Below are 23,190 nucleotides of genomic sequence, written 5' to 3' on the forward strand. Positions count from 1 at the left end.
TGGAGGTCAGTGTCTTGGAGCAGAGAGCAGGATGGAGAGCGCAAGAAGAGGAGCAGATGGAGAGACACAAAGCAGGGAACAGTGACGTCAGACTTCAGAAGAGGAAACTTTGTGAATGTATATGTAGGTACATTGACAAAAACCAAAATTGTATTTGGTGACGTAAAGAGTGTTGTTTAACAGTCCTTGGAGGATTTTTTGCTGTCAATCTAAGTGCATAAAATTTGAGAGAATAAAGAAACGTGTCAGGGTCTCCAACTTATAGATTTATTTTGTGTCTTCTCACAATTATTCAACATTTTAATAAATAGAAATGTCACCATAACGTCTTGAAAACGAACCTTTAGTTCCCTGTATTATTACATATTTACACATATCCAAACACATGCATACAAGGAAAAATAGGGATTCAACCTAAACTCACCACATTGCTATTGGAACGGTACTAGTCGGAGCTCTAACAATATTCAACACAAGACGCAGGGGCGGGGGCGCCGTGGGGACAAAACAAGAGATTAGGAGAGTGAGTTACATTAGCAACAAGCTCAGATTTCCAGCAAGATCTTCAGTCTTGAAACATTAAGATGTGTTCTAACGCTGAGAAACCACTACTCCAGCTGTCTCAATTACCTTAGCTTTATATTTCAAATCAGGGAATTTGATATCATCTCTGAGGTACTTTAGCAAATTTGAGAAATGTAAAAACAATTATGATGTCAGAGCCTAAAAAAAAACACCCAACTTTATAAATTCATAGTACCAAGCACTGACTAGCCCTAAGGCGGAACAGTGCCACTGTACACGGTTTCCATTTATCTGCTGAATTGAGACACTCTAGGGCTTCCGCATTCTTCTTGGACTTCTCTGGCTCAGTACACGTGTATCCTCACAGTTTCCTTCACATTTAACTAGCAGCAATCCTCCAGATGCTATAAATAAAGAACCTGAGAAGATCAGGTAGGTGTCATTTCCCGACTACAAAGCAAGCTGTCTAAAATATGCTACAGAAAATATAAGGTATGAACAGTGGTGACTAAATAATTCTGAAAAGAAAGAAATTAAGGGCTTCATTTTCTCCCTCTCCACTTCAACAGAGGGTCAAACATTCCCTTTAGCGCTCAGAAGAATCTTCTAATCCCTCCAACTCCCCATCCCCTGAAGAGCTGCCCCAACAGACACACACACACACACACACACACAAATTGAAAGCAATGTCATAAATAATTCAAATCTATCAAGTTACCCAAAGCAAAATTTTATTTCCATCAAAGAATAAAAGTTTTCCTAGAGATTCTCTAGCCAGTGTAAGTAAGGGCACTGATATCACAGGAATGTCTCTAGGGTTCACCAGACCCTGTCAAACTCTGACCTTCAGAAGACCAAATCATTAGTACTATCTAATCAGCCCAGCATTGATAAAGCACTGTAAAATGAAGCTTGTCTATACACGCACTGAGTCACTTACATAAAAAGCAATATGTTTCATTTCTTCAGCTATATAAATATAGACTTGTATATATAAAAACAAGCATCATCCCACATCCACATATATATGGCATGGGCATATGAGGAGGATCGATGATGTTTATAGATGTCTATATGTATTTATATAGAGATATACATAGGCTCCCAAGCAAAATGTTCCTTGTTTTTAAATTCTCTGATTTTTGTTGGTAACAGTTATTTCTTGTTAACCACATAGTAAATATGAGACTATCACATTATGTAAACCATGTAAAGCTGATTGAGTTATATTTTTTCCTCTGAAAATCATATTCTGTGAATTTATAAATGAAGACATAAGTTTTGAACAGGAACACGCAGCTTTAGTTACAAGCAAAGAATTGGTTAAAGAAAATCTGATCATATAGTAAAAGCAATAGGTAGGTTAAGGAGAATAATAGAGGCAAGCCTACCGTTTATTAAGTCCAAGTCATAACATAATTTTCGGAGGTTGCTCCAAGTTTTATTCTTATTACTAGTTAACCATAAAATTCATGTATAAAGATTTCACTCTGAAATCACTGTGCTCCTTTAAGCCACTATAGATTTGTGACGTTTCTTCATTCAGTCTGTTCTTCATAATTCAGAGTCTAATTATCCAGTTTGTGAAATATCTAAGCCTTGGAATCTTTTCCTTTGCTCAAATTTCTTATTTGGCTTCTGCACTATGTCATAGCAACGAGGCAGAGAGGGTCAGAAAAATGGTGACATTTCTATCAATCAGCCTTGCTACTTACTAGGAATTCTGGAGGCGAGTTTCCTTGGAGAGACTGAAACAGCTGGTTAACAATTTTCCCCATGAAACAAAAATAAATGGGACTATCATTTCCTAACAATAGATTATAACATCATGCAAAAATTATGACAAATCAGATTCGAGCAGGAGAGGGAGTATTTTTAGTATGGAAATAACTTTCTTGAAACAGTTACGGTAATAAAGAAATAACAAACTTAACTCATTACCTTAAAAGCATGTTATGTAAATGTTATCTCCCAACTTCTAGTAAAGAATAATACTTTGATTTACATTTCGTGCACTGCAATGACCTTAAGTATAGCTGCCAATAAGCCTCTTTACCGCTTTAAGACACCAAGAGCAAATGGCATGTTAAGTCAAATTTTGTAACATAATACATCCTTTCTCCCACGTGTGTCCTTCTTACCCTATCGTCCAAGAAAACCACACCAGAACTGTAGGCTTACTCTCATCTCCACTTTGTTTGTCCAGCTTCCCCACTGGGAGTTCGCTGATGAAGGCCATGTGCCTTTTGCTAAGCCATCTACCAGTGCCCCAAAAGATACAGGTTATTTGAATAACTCTCTTACCCTTGATAAAGTGTGACATACACGGCACTTATGAGACACAATTAGGTTTATGACAGTAAACCAGAGATAGAAAACTTTTTTAAAGATAAGAGGCATCAGGATTCTATCATCTTCCAAAGTCTTATTTTTTAAGGAAGTTTCTAGAACACTAACGAGTGGATGATTGCTGTGCTCCCAAACCAGCATGGCTGAACAACTTAACCTCCACTTATCTAGAGTTCTCTGGTGTAGATTTAAGAGGCATCCGAGAACAGTCAAGTGGATACTGCTACCATACCCAGGGCTGTGGAAACAAAGGGAAGAGGTTGGGTTTTTACAGCCTAGACACTCAGAGGAGAGGCAAAGAGGAGAAAGTATCAGCAGACTGATTTTAGGAATGTAGGAGAAAACCGAAACCTGGAAACAACATAGGCAGTCAGAGTGATGATGACAAGAACAGGAAGGGCTAAGTCCCTTCTTGCTCCACTACCTTTCCCGTCTTCCTCTAGCGCCTCCTATTGGCAGAAGCTAATATGACCGATAGCTGGAAAAGAATCAATGTATTTGCCCCAGCATTACAAAAATTATAGAAGGGTGGGTAGGTTTGGAGTTTGCTAAAGTCCAACTTATTTTAAAAAAGTGTCATGAGGAGGGAAAAAATCCACAGATTAAAATATAAGTAGATTGGGACTTCCCTGGTGGTCCAGTGGTTAAGAATCTGCCTTCCAGTGCAAGGGACACTGGTTTGATCCCTGTTCCGAACTAGGATCCCAGTGCTGCGGAGCAACTGGGCCCACGCACCCCTAACTACTGAGCCCGCGTGCCACAACGAAGAGCCCGTGTGCCGCAACTAAGACCCAAAGTAGCCAAATAAATAAATAAATGAGTAGATATGCTCTTATGATTCACAGGGAAACCAGACTTTTGAAAACCATTTCACCCCACAAAAAGTAAAAGTAGATTTTAGAAAACATTACCTTTGATGGTGATATAAAATAGAGTATCTCTATAAAATAGATGTCAAGACAAAAGATTCAGGAAGAGATGTAAAAGTAGATCGATGTAATAAGAAACACCATAAGAAAAGTAAAAATGTGCTGACAAAATTAATATCTGCATAAAATTGTAGAAAATATGTCATTATATAGATGACAAACCTGAAAAGTTCTCTTAGAACAGAAAGAAAAGGAACAAAGGGATAATAATATTGAAAGAGGAGTAATGACAATCAAAGATGGAAATATAATCTACCTCAAATATACAGCCATATGAATCACTAGGCATGAAAAATGACAAATATCACTTTGGTGGAAGAATTTAACACATCTTTCTAGGGCCACAAGGGACCCAGTTAAGGAAAAAAATTTTAATTAAAACACACTATAGAGAATAACCATCATTTTCAACTATGCATTGAAAAATTCCCAGAATCAACATATATTAAGACACAGAATGAGTGTAGTAAATTTCAAGAAGCAGAAGTTACACTATGTCTTTACTGACCACACTGAAATAAATCTAGAAATCAGTTATGAGCATTTTAAAGAGGAAAGATGATAATCTCTTAGGAAGGTAAATGGCATTCCAAATTAGCTCTTGTACTAAAAAGGAAACAAAACTACTAACAAGAACTATTCAGAAACTATTAACAACAACAATATTACGTATGAACAAAACATATGGGATGCAGCCAAATATATAGCCTGACACAAATTCACAATCTGGGGAACAAAAAGAATGATGACTTCTACAAAAGAGGCCCAAGAAAACCAAAAGGATAATAAGGTCTAAAAACATATTAATAAACTAGAAGACAGAAAAACTAAGATAGTTAAATAGATCCAAGAAACAATAAAATACACATATCTCTGACAGAAGTCATCAATTAAAAAACCCACAAAAACAAAAACATGAAAATAAGATTATATAACCATAAACAAAAGTTTATTTAAAGAATCTACAATTGCATACACATTTAAAATTGTGAGTGTGTGTGGGTGTATGTATGTGTGTGTGTGTGTGTGTGTGTGTGTACATAAAGACTACCAGGCAATACAATACACTATTATAATGGTTAACTAATAAAAGAAAATTTTTATATTCATCTTTTTATTTTTCAGTATTTGTAAACTGTTCTACAATGTATGTGTATCTCTTTTTAAAAACATGTTTTTATTTTTGAAAAATAGCCTCAGGGGAAAGAGTTTTCTATGACATTCAGGCCATACAAAGAAAATTTTAGTTCACGTAAATTTAAAATGACAAATACCGTCAATATTCCAACTTTTACAGGACTATAACTAAGGTCAGTTATCTGCACGAATCTTCTGAAAATTTACACTTAAAGTATTCCACTGAAAACTGAAAATGCATCACTGAAATTAATCTTTTTAATACCCAGTTTAATAATTTTTAATGATTACATAGAAAACATCAGGCATGTTATTTTGCTGCCTCTGCAGATCGAAAAGACATAACTGAGGTTCCAGGATATCAGATTGAGTGTATTATTTTTTTAATGATTAATCCACTTGGTAAAACATGTAGAACTGGCATCTTTTCTAATGGACCATGTCCTGTTGGTCAAAAGTGTTTTTCTGCAAGATTCACAGATATATTACTACTTGGTATTTACCAATAACTACCTGGAATAATAATAACATCAAATCTTATATGTGTGCTGTGCACTATTCCTCAGGATGCTTTCATGTACATGATCTAATTCAATTGTTGTGAAAGAAAAACAAAAACAACTATAAGTTAAGTCAGGCCGAAGTAGAACATTTTCTTCCACCATCATGCCTGCCATTGTTTTGCACGTGAAATAAAAGATGTCCCTCTAATTATTGGTAGATTTTCCTCAAATGAGCTTTTCGTGGTCCAAAAGACCTATTATTGATTAGAGGAAATCTGATCAATGTGTATAAAATGAAAAGGCAGCCCCCTTTACCATTACAAAATAAAAACCTACTGATGAAGGACCATCACAGAAACTGTGCTAACCGCCCCCTGAGGCTAGATCTGGCCCTCAGCTGGATTTCATATACCCCAAGCACTACCGTGCTGGTCATTTGGCAACTATTAGGCCAGAGAATAATTTCCCATCTGGCGTGCTGCTCCGGGTACCCCATTCAAGGACTGGGCTCCAGAAGTGTAAGAATAAAAAGTAACCAAAGAACTGTGAACAATGGTCAATTATCTAATTAACATTTCAAAAGACAGTGATAAAAAGGAATAATTCTCTGAGGCCCACAACTCAAATGAACAGCTGTGTGTGACAAGATCAGTTAATTAAGGTTTCAGAACTTTTCCAGCCCATCTCCTTTCACCTTTCTCTGTCCCTTCTTTGTCTTCCTTTTCCTAGGTCTCCCTTCCTACAGTTAAGTATGTGTTTGTCTTTACCTTTCTTCTAGATGTCTTGCTATATCTCTTCCCCCCTTCCTCTTCCTTCTCTCTCTCCTTACTTTGCTATGAAGACAGCTTTCAAAACAATTATGTCAGGTTTAGGGTTAGTTTTAAATATCTCTTGTGTTTTCTAAATAAAGCTTTCTGTGTTCTTATCAATTCCAAATCAACTGAGTTTACATTTCAAATCTCTACTTTAAAAAAAAACAAAACCACTTAACTAAAAGACATTGCCATTTACTTCCATGTAACCTTTGATCGACTGATTTTTTTCTGAGAGTCAATGATGCTCTATAAAGAAAAATATCCCTCTACTCATACTGAAGAAATACCACATTCTAAATTAAAGACCAAGTAGGTGAAACTCCTAATTCTTCAATTTTACTTTGCTTTTTAATAATAGGGAAAAGTAAATTTGAGGGCCTTATTTATGGTAGAAATCTGAAATGCATTAACTCACTTGATCTCCAGTACAACCCTGCAAAATACATATAATTAACCCCATTTTATAGATTAGAAAATTAGGCATGGTGAAGTTAAATAACTTCATTAAGTCGTGAAGAATTGAGTTTCAAACCAGCTGTCTTTGGCACCAGAGGCCAATGAGGCCCCTACTCTCTGCTACCTCCCTATTAAAATACGTGATCAAAAAGCCTAAAACCAGTTAGATTAACAATAAGCCCCATTCCCAGACCACTGGTCCAAAGCCTGTACATGCAGTAAACAATCGTCATTTATACAGAGATGGAATAACTCAGTTCATTCCTGCTTCGCCCCAGGTGTGGAACCAGCAGTCTGTGTGAGCGGCTCTCTACAATGAGGCTTACCCCAGTTTCACAGAGGAAGAACAAGAAATGAGAAAAGAGAAAATGAGCTGATGGTCATTATTATTAATAAGTGCAAACTCACTTCCTTGAAGGTACAGTAAAGCCACTGTCAAGACTCTTGACCCAAAGGTCTCTGCTCCAGGACTTTTGTGTCCTTTATAGATCTTAGCCTGAGCTAAGACTGTGACAGACATCTTTGTGAACCAGTTATACCATATTCCTGTGTGTCCTCAGTAGCCCTGTCCTATCTTGCTATCTTTTGATTTCCAGTGGACTTGACAATGTATATACAGAACCTCAAGAGGAAAGAAACATGCCTCACTTCAGGAAATACAAACAAAAAATTCACTTTCTTGCACACAGGTGTGAGCCTGTCTCTCTAACAAGAGATCCGGCTGGTCCTAAAGGTTTCTCGGCCTTCTCTTGCTTGGAGCTCATCTCACCTCCAACACAGCGTGGGGCAAGATCAGTCTTGGATAAGTCTTTGTCTATGGAAGGCCCAAGGAAATGTTCTATTCTACAGAGGGTCTAGGGGAATTTCGACCTGGGAGTTTGGGACTGACATATACACACTGCTATATTTAAAACAGATAACCAGCAAGGACCTACCGTATAGCACAGGGAACGCTGCTCAGTATTCTGTATTAACCTAAATGGGAAAAGAATTAAAAAAGTAGATCCATGTGTATGTTTAACTGAATCACTTTGCTGTACACCTGAAACTAACACAACACTGTTAATCAACTGTGCTCCAATATAAAATAAAAATTTTAAAATAAAATAAAATCTCTGAAGCAAGCCTGGGAAAAGGCCTTGTGAATCCTTGTGGCTTTTTCACTGCGTGAGTTGCTTTGAGGCTTTCAGAATAATTATGAACAGAAGGCCAAGTGTGGGGCCAGATCTAACCCTAAACCAGATCCTGAGAATTCTTCCCTGGCATGTAACAACCTTTGTTGGGTCCCTGAATCTTCCTGAGAACCCGAGAAACTCCACAGACTCTCACCCCCAAATATAAAGATGGACATATACATGAACCCCAAGGCAAGAACCCTGCTCCAGGCTCAATCCACCAACACGCTAGAACCAAACTCTCCCCAGAGTCTCAACAGATCTATTTCACTCTAGACCTAGGCAACTTAGAATTGCATACTTCTCAGACATGTTTTCCTACAAACAACAGAGTAGAGAAATGAGATAAGGGGGGAAGCAGATGACCTCAGGCATGGGTCTCCCTTGACCACCTAGGCTACAAAGTTGCAGCCCAGTGAGACCACACAGGACCCTTCACTCTATCTTGAACCCTTAAGGCAGTGTTGACCCCATAACCAACACTACCTTCACATATACGTCTATAAAAATGCAAGGGTGGATTTACCACTATCCTGGTGGGTCAAACAGGGGATCATCTAAATCAGATGAACAGAGATAAGAGGACCTCTAGCAGCAACAGAATCTGTAAGTATCTCTGTCCCATGATAAAGGCAAAACATGACTGTTTTCTCTCCAGAAAGAAAATCAGTATTGTTCATATGAATATAAATGCATTCCTTCAGAGACTGGGAAATACTGAGTCAGCAGATATCAGATGCACATCTCTGGTTCTTCTGAGACCTATAAACACCATCAATGGCTGGAATTCATCATTCTAGAGAGCTTGGGGGCAAATTCAGCCAGATGATACTCCAAACACACAGTGAATATTGAGGGATTTTTTTCTCTACATATTCAGGGTACCAGCAATTAAAAAGCACAATGCCATGTATATCATAAGCACTCAATAGATACAGGATAAGGGGATGAAATATAGAAGTTATTGCACAAGATGTCTTTTGGGGCAGTAGAGGTAAATCCAACCTGAAAATCCTCAAAATTTTTACCATAGCCTTCCTCAAGATTTCCCGTCGCCAATATAAAATTAAAACTGGCAAACAAACGAAACACCAGAAATGAGGGCAAAAATGTATTTTTTATTATAAAAGTGTTAAGTATAGACACACCCTCAGTGTAAATCAAGAGCCTGAGCCTGAACTAATTAAGCTCCCACAGACCAAAGCCAATTCAGAAGAAAACATCCAGAAGCAAGAGCTAAGATATTCGTACCTGCTTGAAGGTAACCTTGAAACTATTTTGCTGGATCTTTAGAAATTTGTTTCAAAAAAACCCAAAGTGTACAACCATATGATTCTAATTAGCAGAGTAAGAGGGTTGAAGGTGAAAAATCTGTCACCCAAGACTGTCACTTCTCTGACCACTGCAACTCTAAGAGCAAAGAAATATTTTCTCTGTGATCTGTAAGATGCATGATAGTCTGTGCACACTTAAAGAACAGATGCTTTGGAGGATGGCTATTAATAAGATTTTAGATATCTGATGTTTGGCAAGTAATTTGGTATGGGTAAGAAAAACATCATTTAATAAAAAGGAAGTTCAGAACTTCATTCTAGTACTACTTACACAAATTCAAAACCATCACCATAATCCAATCCATTCAGATCTAGTTCACAGCTTAGAGGCATCTACATTACACTGTACACAGTCAATAAATCTGGAAATAAGCTGTAGTTAGAACTTTGTTCATGGCCAACAACTGTTCTTAAATGACTGGTAGTTTTTAATCTTCCTGAGTCTGAAATGTACTATAAGGGCACATTTTTTTTAATTGGGATAGAACTGACTCACAACATTATACTAGTTTCAGGTGTACAACATGATTCAATATGTGTATATATTGTGAAATGATCACCATAATAAGTCTAGTTAGCATCTCACATAGCTACAGATTTTTTTCTTCTGATGAGAATTCTTAAGATCTATTACTCTCTTAGCAACTTTCAAATATACAATACAGTATTATTAACTATAGTTGCCATGCTGTATGTTACATCCCCAAGACCCACATATTCTGTAACTGGAAGTTCGTACCTTTTGACCACCTTTACCTTCACATTGGACAAAATATAAAACCAAAATTATATATAAGCCACAAACTTGGATCTGTGCACATCTAATGATCAGAATCCACAGAAATTCAACAACAGCTAAACAATTAAACAAACTGGCTGAAGCATTAGTGTCTTTAAAGGAATATTGACCCTGAGCTAAATTTCTCCAAGACATTCACATTTCCTCATTATTGATTGGCTTTAAATTCCCAAAAGAATCTAAATCGGCAATATGTGTTTTTGTTGTGGTTTTCCGTGTCTTTTCACTTTTTTTTTAAAGTTCTGATGTTACTGTTGCAGTGAAAACCTCTTCCTTGAATATAAACAAAGAGAACTCTTTGGAAAGTAAGAGACATTTGAAACGAAATGCCTAATTCTTTAGAGACTTTTGATTTTGTTACTGGTAAAATATTTAGCTTCCCAAGGACTCTAGGAGAGCTACAGAGTTTTGATACTTCTCAACATCTCAGGAGTAAACAGTTCCATCTTTCATTTTTTACCACGAGATTTCACCCTTCCTGAAATACAGTGTGCATCACTTTAATCCCTGACTTCTTTTAGACAGAGGGAGGGAGGGAGAAGAGAGAGAGTAAATGAGGTCCTAGCCATGGCATAACTTATTACTAGTTCTCACTAGTTACACCACATAATCAAGTTAGTTATACCTCAGATTTCTTCTTTAAATAAAGGGAATAATATAGTTAGCCTTTACTGTTTTTTTAGATCAGTTTTCAAGGCAATCTTACCTAGATTACTTCCTGCTGAGCTAAATCTCTGCGGGGACTCTGTGAGTAAAATCATCACTGACACCAGAAACAAAAAACACTAACAACTTTGCGATGGTTACAGTAACACATTTCTAAAGGCAAGCAAATTGCCAATGTTTACTCTTGAATGGAGAGGAGGAAGACACTGTCACTAGCACAGGATGCTACAAGGAGGACGTGGGACGTTTTAAACATCTAGAACATCAGACAGCCCGCAACAGTACCATCTCTGCAGGTTATTCTGTGACACTCCTTTTGTGGCACACATTATAGAACTCAGACTTGCAAAAGAACATATCCAGAAAGTTTCAGGTTGCCAAGCACCGGGGCAGGGAGATTGCTGTTTCTGACATATTACATTAATTTCAGAAGAACAAAAGTTCAAATGTGACTAACTCCGAAAATAGCGACCACTAGGCAGCCCAGAAAGCTAGAGTAACCGGTTAGGGCAAAACAGTACTGCAAGGAAGGGGCCAAAACTTTCTCGTGGAGACATTAAATAACTTCGCACGTCGCGCTATACCAGAATTGAGCGGAAATCGTGGAGAAATGTACAAAGAAGGCAAGCCACGAAGAGTGGGGAATGAAACAGGTGACGGGAAGGAGGCAGTCTATTCTGAATCACAACTATGCTGTACATCTTGGCTCCGAGCACCTCAGGTTTATTTGCACACTCTTTTTAGAAAGAGTGGGGGGTTGGAGATCCAAAGCGGATGAAAGAGTTATTTATGAACAGACGGGCCACCAGGATGGGGTGGTAAGAAAGCTATGGAGGAGTGTCTGGACTTGTGGATAAAGGAAGAAGCAGACATATGGGGAAATCTATATAGAAGAAACAGAGAGAGTGAAGAAGAGGCTAAAACAGGCAGATGGCTGGACTGTAAAGGAATAGCATTATGCGGGGGCTCTAAAGAAAGGGAGATGGCCCTGGGAGGGGGGGAGTAGCTAAGGGGAAAAGAGGGTCAGGAGGTGACTGCTTGGAAAGTTTTTTAAAAGTTGCAGAAATTAGATCTGGATAAAAATATTTTTTAATATATTTAAAAGCCAGGAGGGAAATAACATGAAATGAAAAAGATACCCACTTAAAAAAAAACACATGAACATCAGTGTTCAGAATTAACAGCAAACATTTTTGGACAGAAGCCTGAAGAAATTATAACTAATAAAAATTAAAAATGTAGGGAAGGGCCCTCTTGAAACAGACATTCTATGAAACTACCACTAGAATGCAAATGATGCTCTCGGGTAATTTTTGACTGCGTTTCACAGGCAAAGTAGGTATTTTCCGGGCGGGCTACCAGAGCATCTTCTGTATGTCTCTTGTAACACTCATCAAGCTAGATAATAAGTATTTGCTTCCAACCCTGAGGGCAGGGGCTGTGTCTCATTGATCTTTTCATTCCCAGCACTTAGCACTATGTTTGGCATGGAGAACGTATTCAATAAATAGACAATGGAGGGAGGAGAACAATTAAAAGTTACTTTATGAGTCCCCAAAAGGCAGCAAATAGAATTCAGCTTTCCAAGTCATGGTTTTGATATATACACTTAGAAATATAAATATGCATACACACATCCATATTTATGTATATATTATGCATGAACATATTAGATAATTTTTTTACTAATATGGCCACCACTATTTTGCGAGTAGTAATGTATCAGAGCTAATAGTCTTCAATTCTCTGTAACCAATAATCATCAAATTAATCAACGGTGCCTGTGCTCTCCTGCTTATCCTGTGAATGACTCCAGTCTTCACTGGATGGCTAAGGACATCAATAAAGCCTAGAAAAATTATAAATTGCCCTTGGGTGTGTTCCATTTTCCACGATTTATTATAGAGTTCTTTAGTGTTTAAGAATAAAAAATGCTCTTGAAACAACTAATACAAACACACTTTTCATAGTCGGATAAACATCAGCCATGACCAATCAATACGATATTCCAACATAGAGAAAATAATATAGCATACCTGCTTAGAAAAAATTTTTTTTCTACACCCTATGAAATGAGTCTTTAACAAACAATTGTCAATTCTAATGATGTGGTTAAAGGTGGGTTAAGGAGCTAATAATCATCGCCATCACATCCCCATCACCAACACGCCATGGCTAGACTTCAGATCCTAAACCTCAGGTGCCGTCTGCGAAGCACACCTGCTTCTAAGGGGCTGTTTAGGGGACCTTGAGCTGCTCTTGCAAATTAAAGGGAGGATACAAGGGAGCTGATTTCTTTTGGAGGCTGGTGGCCAAGAAGGCTGAAGACAAACAAAGCCAGAAAACCGTAAGGTTAGCACCTCTGATAAGTGCTGCTAACATAATCATAGGAAGATTTGTCCAGTTCTCTCACTCCAAGGGGCCCGGGTTAGATCCCTAGTCAGGGAACTAAAGACCACACGGTGTGGCCAATAAATAAATAAGTAAATAAATAAGATATCCAAGCCTAGCTTGGTCACCCATGTGGCAAGCTTGCAGAAGAGGGAATGCCAGCTTAGAGAGGATGGATGGTCCCATCAAAGGCCCTTCTAATCTTAACATCCTATGATTCCATTTATATACTGAGTTCTACTCAGAAAAGGCAACCAGTCCACTTACTCCTTGAAAGAGTCCACAGGAAAGCCAGGATCACCCTGTATTTTGTCACCTATATAGGGTAAGAGCCCTGAATTCCAATGTAGGTTCTATTCACAATAACCACCAGTGGGCATGTCTCTAAAATTCATGTGACTTAAATCCCATCTGAAAAATGCAGATGCGATAATTGTCTTCTAACTGGGATGTAGACAAAGATAAAATATGGGGAAAATATAGGAAATCACAAACACCACTTAGTTACATAAGTATTGCCATTTCTGTCCCCTCTATGTTGCTTCCCATTCTACCCTTTTCTATCAAGTAGCACCACTGAACAAGATGTGATGAAAAAACAAAACAAAACCCCAGCAGGATAACATGTCTACCTTTAATACACTTCATTTTCAAAAATAAAACAAGAAACACCTGATTAAAGTTGCCCATCAACAACCTCAAAAAAACCCAAAAAACAAAAAAAGAGCTGCACACAAAACCAGCCTCCCCAGGAAGTGTTCTGCTGCAGGGCATGTGACCCCCCCACACCATTATTAAACACAGGCACAGGTAAAGCACTCTGGCTTCTATCAAAGGGAACATCAAAGAGGAAATATGTACCCTCACATGCTTAGAATTGCTATAAAATCTGAAAATGCAAGATCAATGCAAAAGACCACGGGGACCCATAAAGCCCAGAGGAAACCAGGGAGGGCAGGGTTCTACGCAGTTAATGTTATCCTGAGAAGGTGTGTTCTCTGGGTACACAGCTGGACCCCATTAGAGCCCTTCCAGCTGCTCTCAAGATCACCTAGCAGCCCTGGCCCCTGAAAGCTGTAAGTCTGAGCTGGAAATTCATGAGAAAGTATCTTCAAAGATAAGTTCCATAGATCTTCTCCGACCCTGATGGACTTTTTCACAAGGAAACATTTGTGAATTTCCATGTAACGATGCCTGGGCACCCCCCAACACACAAGAATGGTGCAGGCATAATTTTTTCAGTGACGACCATTAACAAAAATCCCTTCAGTGCCAATAATTCTGAGAGCCCAAAGGAGGTCCAGGACTCCACTTTTCAGGGCCCTATTTCTGTCTTCCTCCTCAACGTTCCTCCACTTTTCGATGTCTCATCTTTCCTTCTTTGTTCCTCTGTTCTTAAGAGAATGTTTGCTGGGCATCTACACTGTGCCAGGCGCTGAGGATGCAGTAAAGGCACTCACACGGAGGCGTGGAAGGGCGAGGACACAGACACACGAGAAAGGGATGCACAAATAAATAGGTCAGCTAGGTAGGTGCCGGGAAGAGTGAAGGCGTTGTGGATGCTTTACGGAGCAGGGGACACAGAACTCAGGGAGCGGCCGTATGTCTACAGAAGAGACGGAAGAGCCGGCCGGACACTCTGAGATTCCCCACTTCCTGGTCAGTCGCTCCCCACTCTCCTCCCTCCTCCTGGAAAGAGAAGGCTTCGGTTTCTGACCACCAGGCTGTCCACCCAGACTCTCCCACTGTCTGATGCAGCAGAGCAGGAGTTGGGACTTAAAAGTTAGGAGTTGCCCTCTTTCCTTCCCATGACCCTAGGGCTCTTTGTGCAAGCCAATCAGGAAATGCAGATTTCAGTTGAAAAAGCCCTTTTGCAAGACTGTGAAACCTATCACATGTCTAGCTTTAAGATCATGTTATGAACCTTAAATGCATATGACTGAGTGAAAGAAGGCAATATGAAAAGGCTACATACTGCATGATTCCAATTATATGACCTTCTGGAAAAAACTTAACTATGGAGACAATAAAAAGATCAGTGGTTGCTGGCAGGGAAGGTGGCAGGGAGGGCATGCAGAGCACAGAGGATTTTCAGAACAGTGCAGATACTCTGAATGATATTATAACGATGGATACATGTCATTATACATTCGTCCAAACCCACAGAATATACAACCCCACGAGTGAACCCTAATACAAACTAGGGACTTTGGGTGATTCTGGTGTGTCAATGTAGGTTCATCCTCGGTAGCAAATGCACCACTCTGGCAAGTGATGCTGATAATGGCGGAGGCTGTGCATGTGTGGGTTCAGGGGGTATATGGGAAATCTCTGAACCTTCCCCTCAACTTTGCTGTGAACCTAAAACTGCACTAAAAAATATTAAGGCTGAAAAAAGAAAAAAACGTGATGTTATTTTATATTTCACTACATTCCTGTGAGCATGTGAACACAGTAACACAGGGGTGGGTACCTCCCTGGTGGTGCAGTGTTAAGAATCCATCTGCCAATGCAGAGGACACGGGTTCGAGCCCTGGTCCAGGAAGATCCCACATGCCATGGAGCAACTAAGCCCCTGTGCCACAACTACTGAGCCTGAGCGCCTAGAGCTCGTGCTCCGCAGCAAGAGAAGCCACCGCAGTGAGAAGCCCACACACTGCAACCTGGAGTAGCCGCCGCTCACCGCAACTAGAGAAAGCCCGCACGCAGCAACAAAGACCCAACACAGACAAAAATAAATTAATTAATTTTTTTAAAGTAATCTTGAAAAAAATGGATACTGACAGAATTTTTTAAAAAAACAAAAACACAGGGGTGAATGAGTGGGAAAAAAAAAAAAAAGTCTAACAGAGAACAGCAACTCTGTACCAGTCTAGTGTGTCTCATCCATTTGCACAACAAATGTGCACAAGGAATTCTTATCATCACCATACAGATGGGGAAACTGAGGTTCTGCTTCCTTCCCCAAAGTGCAATTCTCCATGAAGGGACTTCACCAGAGCCAATACATGGTGGCTGAGCAACGGGGCTATAACCTGAATTAAGACTACCAATGACACCACAGCTCCTGAGACACTGTTCCCAGTAATCCGCTAGAAATAGTCTCAATATATGATATTTCAGGGCAGGAACTCCCCATTTTTCAACTTTAATGTGATTTCTACTGGGGTATTTAAGTCATGAGTTAGCAAACTCTTACAGGGGCTTCAGCACATGAAGACATGAGGTCCTGCCATAAATTTTCATAAATTTTCAAGGTGAGAAAACCTTAGCAGTCCACGATGAATCCAAATTCTACACTAAAATGGGAAAAGTGTAGAGGTCATTCTTCTGTTAGTTAAGATACAAGCAACAGAAAATATGTAAGCAGAAATTTTCAAGACTGTCCTCTAAGAAACAAAAGTAATATTCATTCTTTTTTCTGATTATTGTAAGGAAGAAACTTATAATACTATCAAGCCCTCAAAACGAGTTTTCTTATTCTTTTCATTGTTTGTGAACCCTACTAGATCAACCAAGAAAAGTGGCAATAAGACATATTTTTCTCAATGGCAAATTCTAAAACAAAGAACAAAATCACCTCATTTTTGCTCAAGGTACACACTAATTGAAGCAGAAATAAAATGTGGAATAGAAAAGAGAAAAAAATACTGTGTACAAACTTATGCCTTGGTCCAATTAATAGGTAGAGAGTTAAATCATCAGTTGAAGGCACTGTAGGAGTTTCAGTATTAAAAATCAGAAGGAAAATGGCTATTAAAATAAACATGCACTTGGTCTTGGTAATAGAACCTATAGTAATTTCAAGATAGTAATATTTTACATCTAGAAATGGTCCAATGATCAATGAGAACAAGCCAGTAAATCCATAAAAGGATCTCAGTAAAGCATTTTTTTTAATGTTTCCACTTTCTCAATCTAAGACATATTCTACATAAAACTGTACTTCATATTTTTAGCAGACTAATCTGGCCCCAACGTAAATGCTAGAGTTGCACTATTTTTCATTATTCATGTTTCAAGTAGTCCCTAGACCTCAAAATTATTTAAACGATTAGTAAGTCCATTTTTTTTCCTGCTGTGAAGAACAGAAAAAAATACTACTCTTGAAAGTTCTAGAAATTCAACTCTTCCAATATTCAAAAATGTATCTGTATGTAACAACTGTAAGAATGTGGGAGGTAAGGGAGGGGAGCAACAGTAAGTTCTTAAAACCTCTTTTCAGCTTCGGGCCATAATATCATAGCACTATAGGAACACGGCTACAAAAGAACAGAATTAGAGTGAATATAATTACAGTGACCTAGTGCACCCTAAACATACAAAGACTCTCAAAAACTAGTGACTCTGCAAAAGCATAATTGCAGTCAACACAGAATTATTCATACATAAGTATCAGAAAATATAACATTCATAGTTATTGGAATGCTGCCCCACCATATAAGACCTATGGCAGAATGCTGTATTTGATTCATATTATTGGAATTACCACAAGACAGATTTCCAAAGACTGAGGATATAAGTAATAAATCAATATTTTAAAATTTCTGGGGAGTCTACATTTTGTGTTTTACTGCTGGTACAACTCAATAAATTTGGACCAGAGCATTCTTTCTTTGAGTCTCCCATCCTGCTTTTGAAAGTACTTCCAGTTTCTGACGTGAAAAACTTTAAGAAAAAGCACAGTATTATGGGATCAATTTTTGCAAAAACTGAAAACAAGCTTTCTAGCATTCTGGCCACTACCTTCCTTTCTCAACTGTTTCCTTCCTCTTTTGCCGAGCTTTTTGAATTGTGTGCTGTTAATAATAGGAGATTCTCATGCCCATAAAACAGTGAAAAGTGCATGTGTGCATGTGTGTATGAGTGTGTTAAGGGGTGGGTCTTTATATTAGCTGTAGTGGCCAAGGATCTTAAGAATTTTTAAAAGTTTGCGTCATTTAGAAGCTGTGTTTGGAGGGGCTGGTGGGCATTTTGTCACTTGTAGAACAGGTTATTGCATGTCCTTCTTTACCAGCGCCTCCACTTTACCTCCCAGGCTGCTATGAGACTTAGCCGAGAGTGATAAATATTTTAATTCAAGAGAATCCACTGCTCCTATAAGCACATGGTAAGTCACCCAGGTGAGATGGTTATCGTGATGGTGGACCCTCATTTGCTAGTCTGGATTTCGAGTCCATACATATGTCTTTAGTTCAAATCAAAGAGAAAAAAAGGGCAAAGATGTTAGGAGTGATTTTGTTGCCACTCGCTCATTCGATTTGCATTGCTGGTAAATGCGTATGCTCTGCTTTGCCTCACAGATGTCTACATAAAAACAATATGAAGTGTATTCTTGAGGGTTTTCCAGCCCAGCCACAATAATACTGAATGTAGTTCTAGAAGTATAATCTACTAGTCCCCCCCAAATAAGTCTTGATGATGCTTCTAGACCTTCTCCCTGGTTGGGGATATTTTCCCTATCCAATAGGACTAGGATTCTTTCAAGGCCCTCTTTTTAAACAGATGGTTATTTATCTTTGCTGTTTGAATATATGAAAACATGTCCTAATGAAGAAGTCTCAATATAACACCACAGTTGATGCCTAAGCCTGCAGGCTATACAGTAGGAAAGTTTTAAAGGATTTCTTTGATCTCTGGAAGGGATCCCAGATTAGGGTGACAAATTGTCCAGGTTCACCCAGGACTTTTTTTTTTTTTTTTGCGGTACACGGGCCTCTCACTTTTGTGGCCTCTCCCATTGCGTAGCACAGGCTCCAGAGGCGCAGGCTCAGCGGCCATGGCTCACGGGCCCAGCCACTCCGCGGCACGTGAGATCTTCCCGGACCGGGGCACGAACCCGTGTCCCCTGCATCGGCAGGTGAACTCTCAACCACTGCGCCACCAGGGAAGCCCCCCACCCAGGACTTTTAATGGTGGTCATCCTAGTGCTACACCAGCACCTTACCCTGAATACTAAATTCAAAGTGAAGCAGTAGATCTATTAGAGTAATGTTGGGCATATCTTATGCAGTGATCCATCAACAAACAGCAGATACAAAGATGGTTTCCTTTATCTTCTCTGGATGTTTACATCTTGTTCTAAGAAGGTAACAGGAAGATCTCACAGATTAAAATAAAAGGATGAAGGCTCAATTTTTCTGACAGAAACCCTCTAAGTTCAGGAGTCCATTTCACACTATATTCAGACAAACAAAGCAAATATTGACATAATAACTGAGCTTAGAAATGAGAGGGGACTTCTAGTTTCAGCAATATGTTCGTCTGAGGTAAGGCACTCCTCCAAAAAAAAAAAAAAGATGTAAGAATCCTGGATAAAATATAATGATGAAAAAAAAGTTATGTACATACTCAAACTCAAAAAAATGAAATTCCCAGAAGAAATCCATAGCCAGAGTGGAAAGCACATAACTGGAAACATTAGCAGATCTATGGGTCCTAAGGGATAAGGGCTGGAGTTTTAATGCCCCCAGAAGGACAGATCCCAGGACTCCTGCATGAAACCAAGGATTTGGAAAGACTACTGCCTTCAAGTCATTGATTCAAGGAAGTGGCAAGGAAACATGATTCTGGCAAGGGCTCTGGTAAGCAAAGAAAGAGTTGCCTATGAATAACCAAACCTCTCAACATTTTCCATATGTACTTACAGAATCTAGATGCACATTATTTGCATAGTTTGGGAACCCCTGAGCCATAAAATTAATGTAAAAACTGATCCCAGACCAATGAAACTCCTGGGAAACTGGCAGAAGCTAACATAAAACCACTTTGTAATAACTCTCCTATAACCCAGAACATGAGATTTCCACAGAAAACAAACACCCCAGATGAAGATAAGCTCACAATCAAAAATTAGAAACATACACAAGGTAATCTACTGTAGAAGAGTCAGCAGAAACACAAAGAAAGATTAGCACCCCAATATCTTGACAAAAAGAATAATTTGAAAGAGACCAACATGTTAACAGAGACGTAAAAGGAGGAAAAGGAATCACAGTGAAACAACAAGTCTGAAATGAAATCAAATAGAACATCAACAAATTAAAAATCTAGCCACTGACATTAGGAACATAGAACTTGGGTTAAACAGCAGATTAGATGCAATGAAAGCTAATTAAACTGAAAAATAGAAGAAATTATGCAGAAATCATTCACTCATTCAACAAATACCTCTATTGTGCATTGTGCATCCATTCTAAGTGAGTCACTCTTTTAAACAATTGGTATATATTGTTGAACAAAACAAAGACTTTGATCCTAATAGAGCTTACATTCTAGTGGATGAAACAGAAAAGTGAAAAAGGGAGAAAATATAAAATAGATAAAAAGGGAAATAGTATAGAATGAAAAGTTCCAAAATCCTTCCAAGAGGAGTCCCATAAAGGAAACAGAGAGAATGAGGAAGAGGCAACATACAACATCAGTTGAGAAGTTTCCAGAACTTTTGAGAGACACAGAAATCAGCACACTTGAAGAAGCAAAATAAACAAATTTAAAAATAGATGTAGACATATCATGGGAAATCTGTAGAACCCCCAAACAAACAGAACATCTTAAAAAGAAACAAGAGAAATTTTCTTCACTAAATAATGATGCTATTTTATCTAATGTAAGAGTACATGCATGCTTAATGTGTACCCAATACAATGTAAGTTTAACTCACAAACTTGATGACATCTATGGTACTTTGACTGGTTACAAACATCTTTACTTATTTGCAAATAAGTAAATGTGCTGAGAAATATTAATTGACTGGGGAGGATATTTTATGTTATACGATACCACTCCCCCCCAGTTTGCCTAATCAAGAGTCTAACCATATTTTCTGAGAAATTATGAAACTCATTTTTGCAACAAGTTAGAGAAAATCTTTGCATATGAATTTACCATTCTTCATATGGGCAGGTAGCTATATAAATAAGTCAACAAATATGTCTCTGTTCCACAAGCATTAAGACTGAGACATAAAAATCTCACAATGGAGAAAGCAAAGGAAAGGGTACAACTTCTCTTTCACAAACATCTATTTTATCAATAAACCAGTGTATTTGGTCTTTCAAGATTTCTTCTATGTACACAGGACTTCATTCATCCTTTCCACTTCAAAAATCCAATAACTGACTACTACTTTTTTTTTTTTTTTTTTTTTGCGGTACGCGGGCCTGTCACTGTTGTGACCTCTCCCGTTGCGGAGCACAGGCTCCGGACACGCAGGCTCAGCGGCCATGGCTCACGGGCCTAGCTGCTCTGTGGCATGTGGGATCTTCCCAGACCGGGGCACGAACCCATGTCCCCTGCATCGGCAGGCGGACTCTCAACCACTGTGCCACCAGGGAAGCCCTGACGGCTCCTTTTAAAGGCGATGTCCCATACTCATTTTGTTCAGATTATTTTCTTTAACAGAAAAATATAATACAGCAAAACAAAGAATATATTTTAAGAGTAAGACACCCACCATTGCTGAGGTCATTCGGTGTGTGCACGCGTGTGTGTGTGTGTGTGTAAATGTATCTCACATAGTGAATTCATAATATGCTATTTGAAGACCACTGAATTCAAAAATGCTACCATGTGAATAATAATAGCAAGACAAAGATCCCTCAATGCCTTCCACAACCATAAAGAAAGAGATAAAATTCCTATTAAATGCTCTTTTCTCGATTTTATTATACACATTACTATCTTTAATATCGTTTTAACCTCTATATGGTATTGCAAACTGCATTTTTGGTGTAGTAGTCACAGTTTTAGAAGAATTCCTTTTTTATGCTATTTATATGCTATCCTAGTTCAGCTAATTTGATCAAAATCACTATAAATCACTATAAATTATAATCATTTTAAATGTGGTAGCCACAAAATATTTAAAAACACAGATACCTATGAGCATACATTGTAGGATTAGACTGCCTTACTCTGTATCTGAACTGAATAGTCTCAACAACATTTAATTCTCTTTTCTTAATAAAAATAATTTTAATGCTACCATATTAGATTTTGGCCCATTACTAAACCTGTCCTTTAAATGCTTCTACACACATATTCTAAGCATATTTCTCAGAAACAAATCAGCTATAAAAGTACATTTTTCAGATTAATCGGTTATATAATTTACAATAAAAATTTAGTTATAGGGGTTTCCCTGGTGGTGCAGTGGGTAAGAATCTGCCTGCCAATGCAGGGGACAAGGGTTCGAGCCCTGGTCCGGGAAGATCCCACATGCCGCAGAGCAACTAAGCCCATGCGCCACAACTACTGAGCCCACGTGCCACAACTACTGAAGCCCGCGTGCCCTAGAGCCCGTGCTCCACAACAAGAGAAGCCACCGCAATGAGAAGCCTGCGCACCGCAACAAAGAGTAGCCCCCACTCGTTGCAACTAGAAAAAGCCCGCGTGCAGCAACAAAGACTCAACACAGCCAAAAATAATAAATAAAATAAATAAATGAAAAAAATTTTAGTTATAAAAGATCAAGATAGATAAGCTTACCTACCAGCACCGCTGCTAAAAGTCTAACAGTATTCTCTTACTAAATAATGCAATTGTGGAATAATTCGTCTGCTTACTGGATCAAGATGAATCTTAACATGTTCATCCCTGATTAGGGAGCCACACCCATCCCTTCTGTACTTATCTCTTCAGCTGATTCAATGTGTCAAAGAAAGACAGACAATGACATTATTTAATACTGGTAGAAAAACCATTAGGTGATAACACTGATACACTTTCCCACCTATGTTTGACTAAGAAAGACTGAGACTACCATAACCTAAAGTTATATTTACTCCCATAGCACCAACAAAAACATCTGAACATAACTGAATGGATGTGTTGGTAGTATAAGATTCTCTAAGATTTTATATCTGAACGTGAAGAGCTAGGAGGTCCGGTACTGGTGCATCCCTAATAAAGGTGAATGTATGAAAATTAGGGTTAAAAATATGAATGATATTTTTAACAATAGGGGATTTTACATTATTCTTTAACATCAAAAGATATTTAAGGAAAAAATAGTAAACATTTGTGAAAATGGTAGCAAAGAAGAGTTTGTTTCTACGAGTTTCGTGAGTATAGTTCCCATTGATGCCACCAATGGAATGCTGACTATGAA

The 23,190-nt window shown here is 38.5% G+C and overlaps 1 protein-coding gene across 1 annotated transcript in view; it reads right to left on the reverse strand.

Moving 5' to 3' along the window:
• TCF4 (transcription factor 4) overlaps positions 1–23,190 on the reverse strand; it is a 358,643-nt gene that overhangs the window by 293,839 nt on the left and 41,614 nt on the right. The gene's annotated exons all lie outside the window — the stretch shown is intronic.

Source organism: Hyperoodon ampullatus, assembly GCF_949752795.1.
Source record: "Hyperoodon ampullatus genome assembly, chromosome: 13".
NCBI classification, from domain to species: Eukaryota; Metazoa; Chordata; class Mammalia; order Artiodactyla; family Ziphiidae; genus Hyperoodon; species Hyperoodon ampullatus.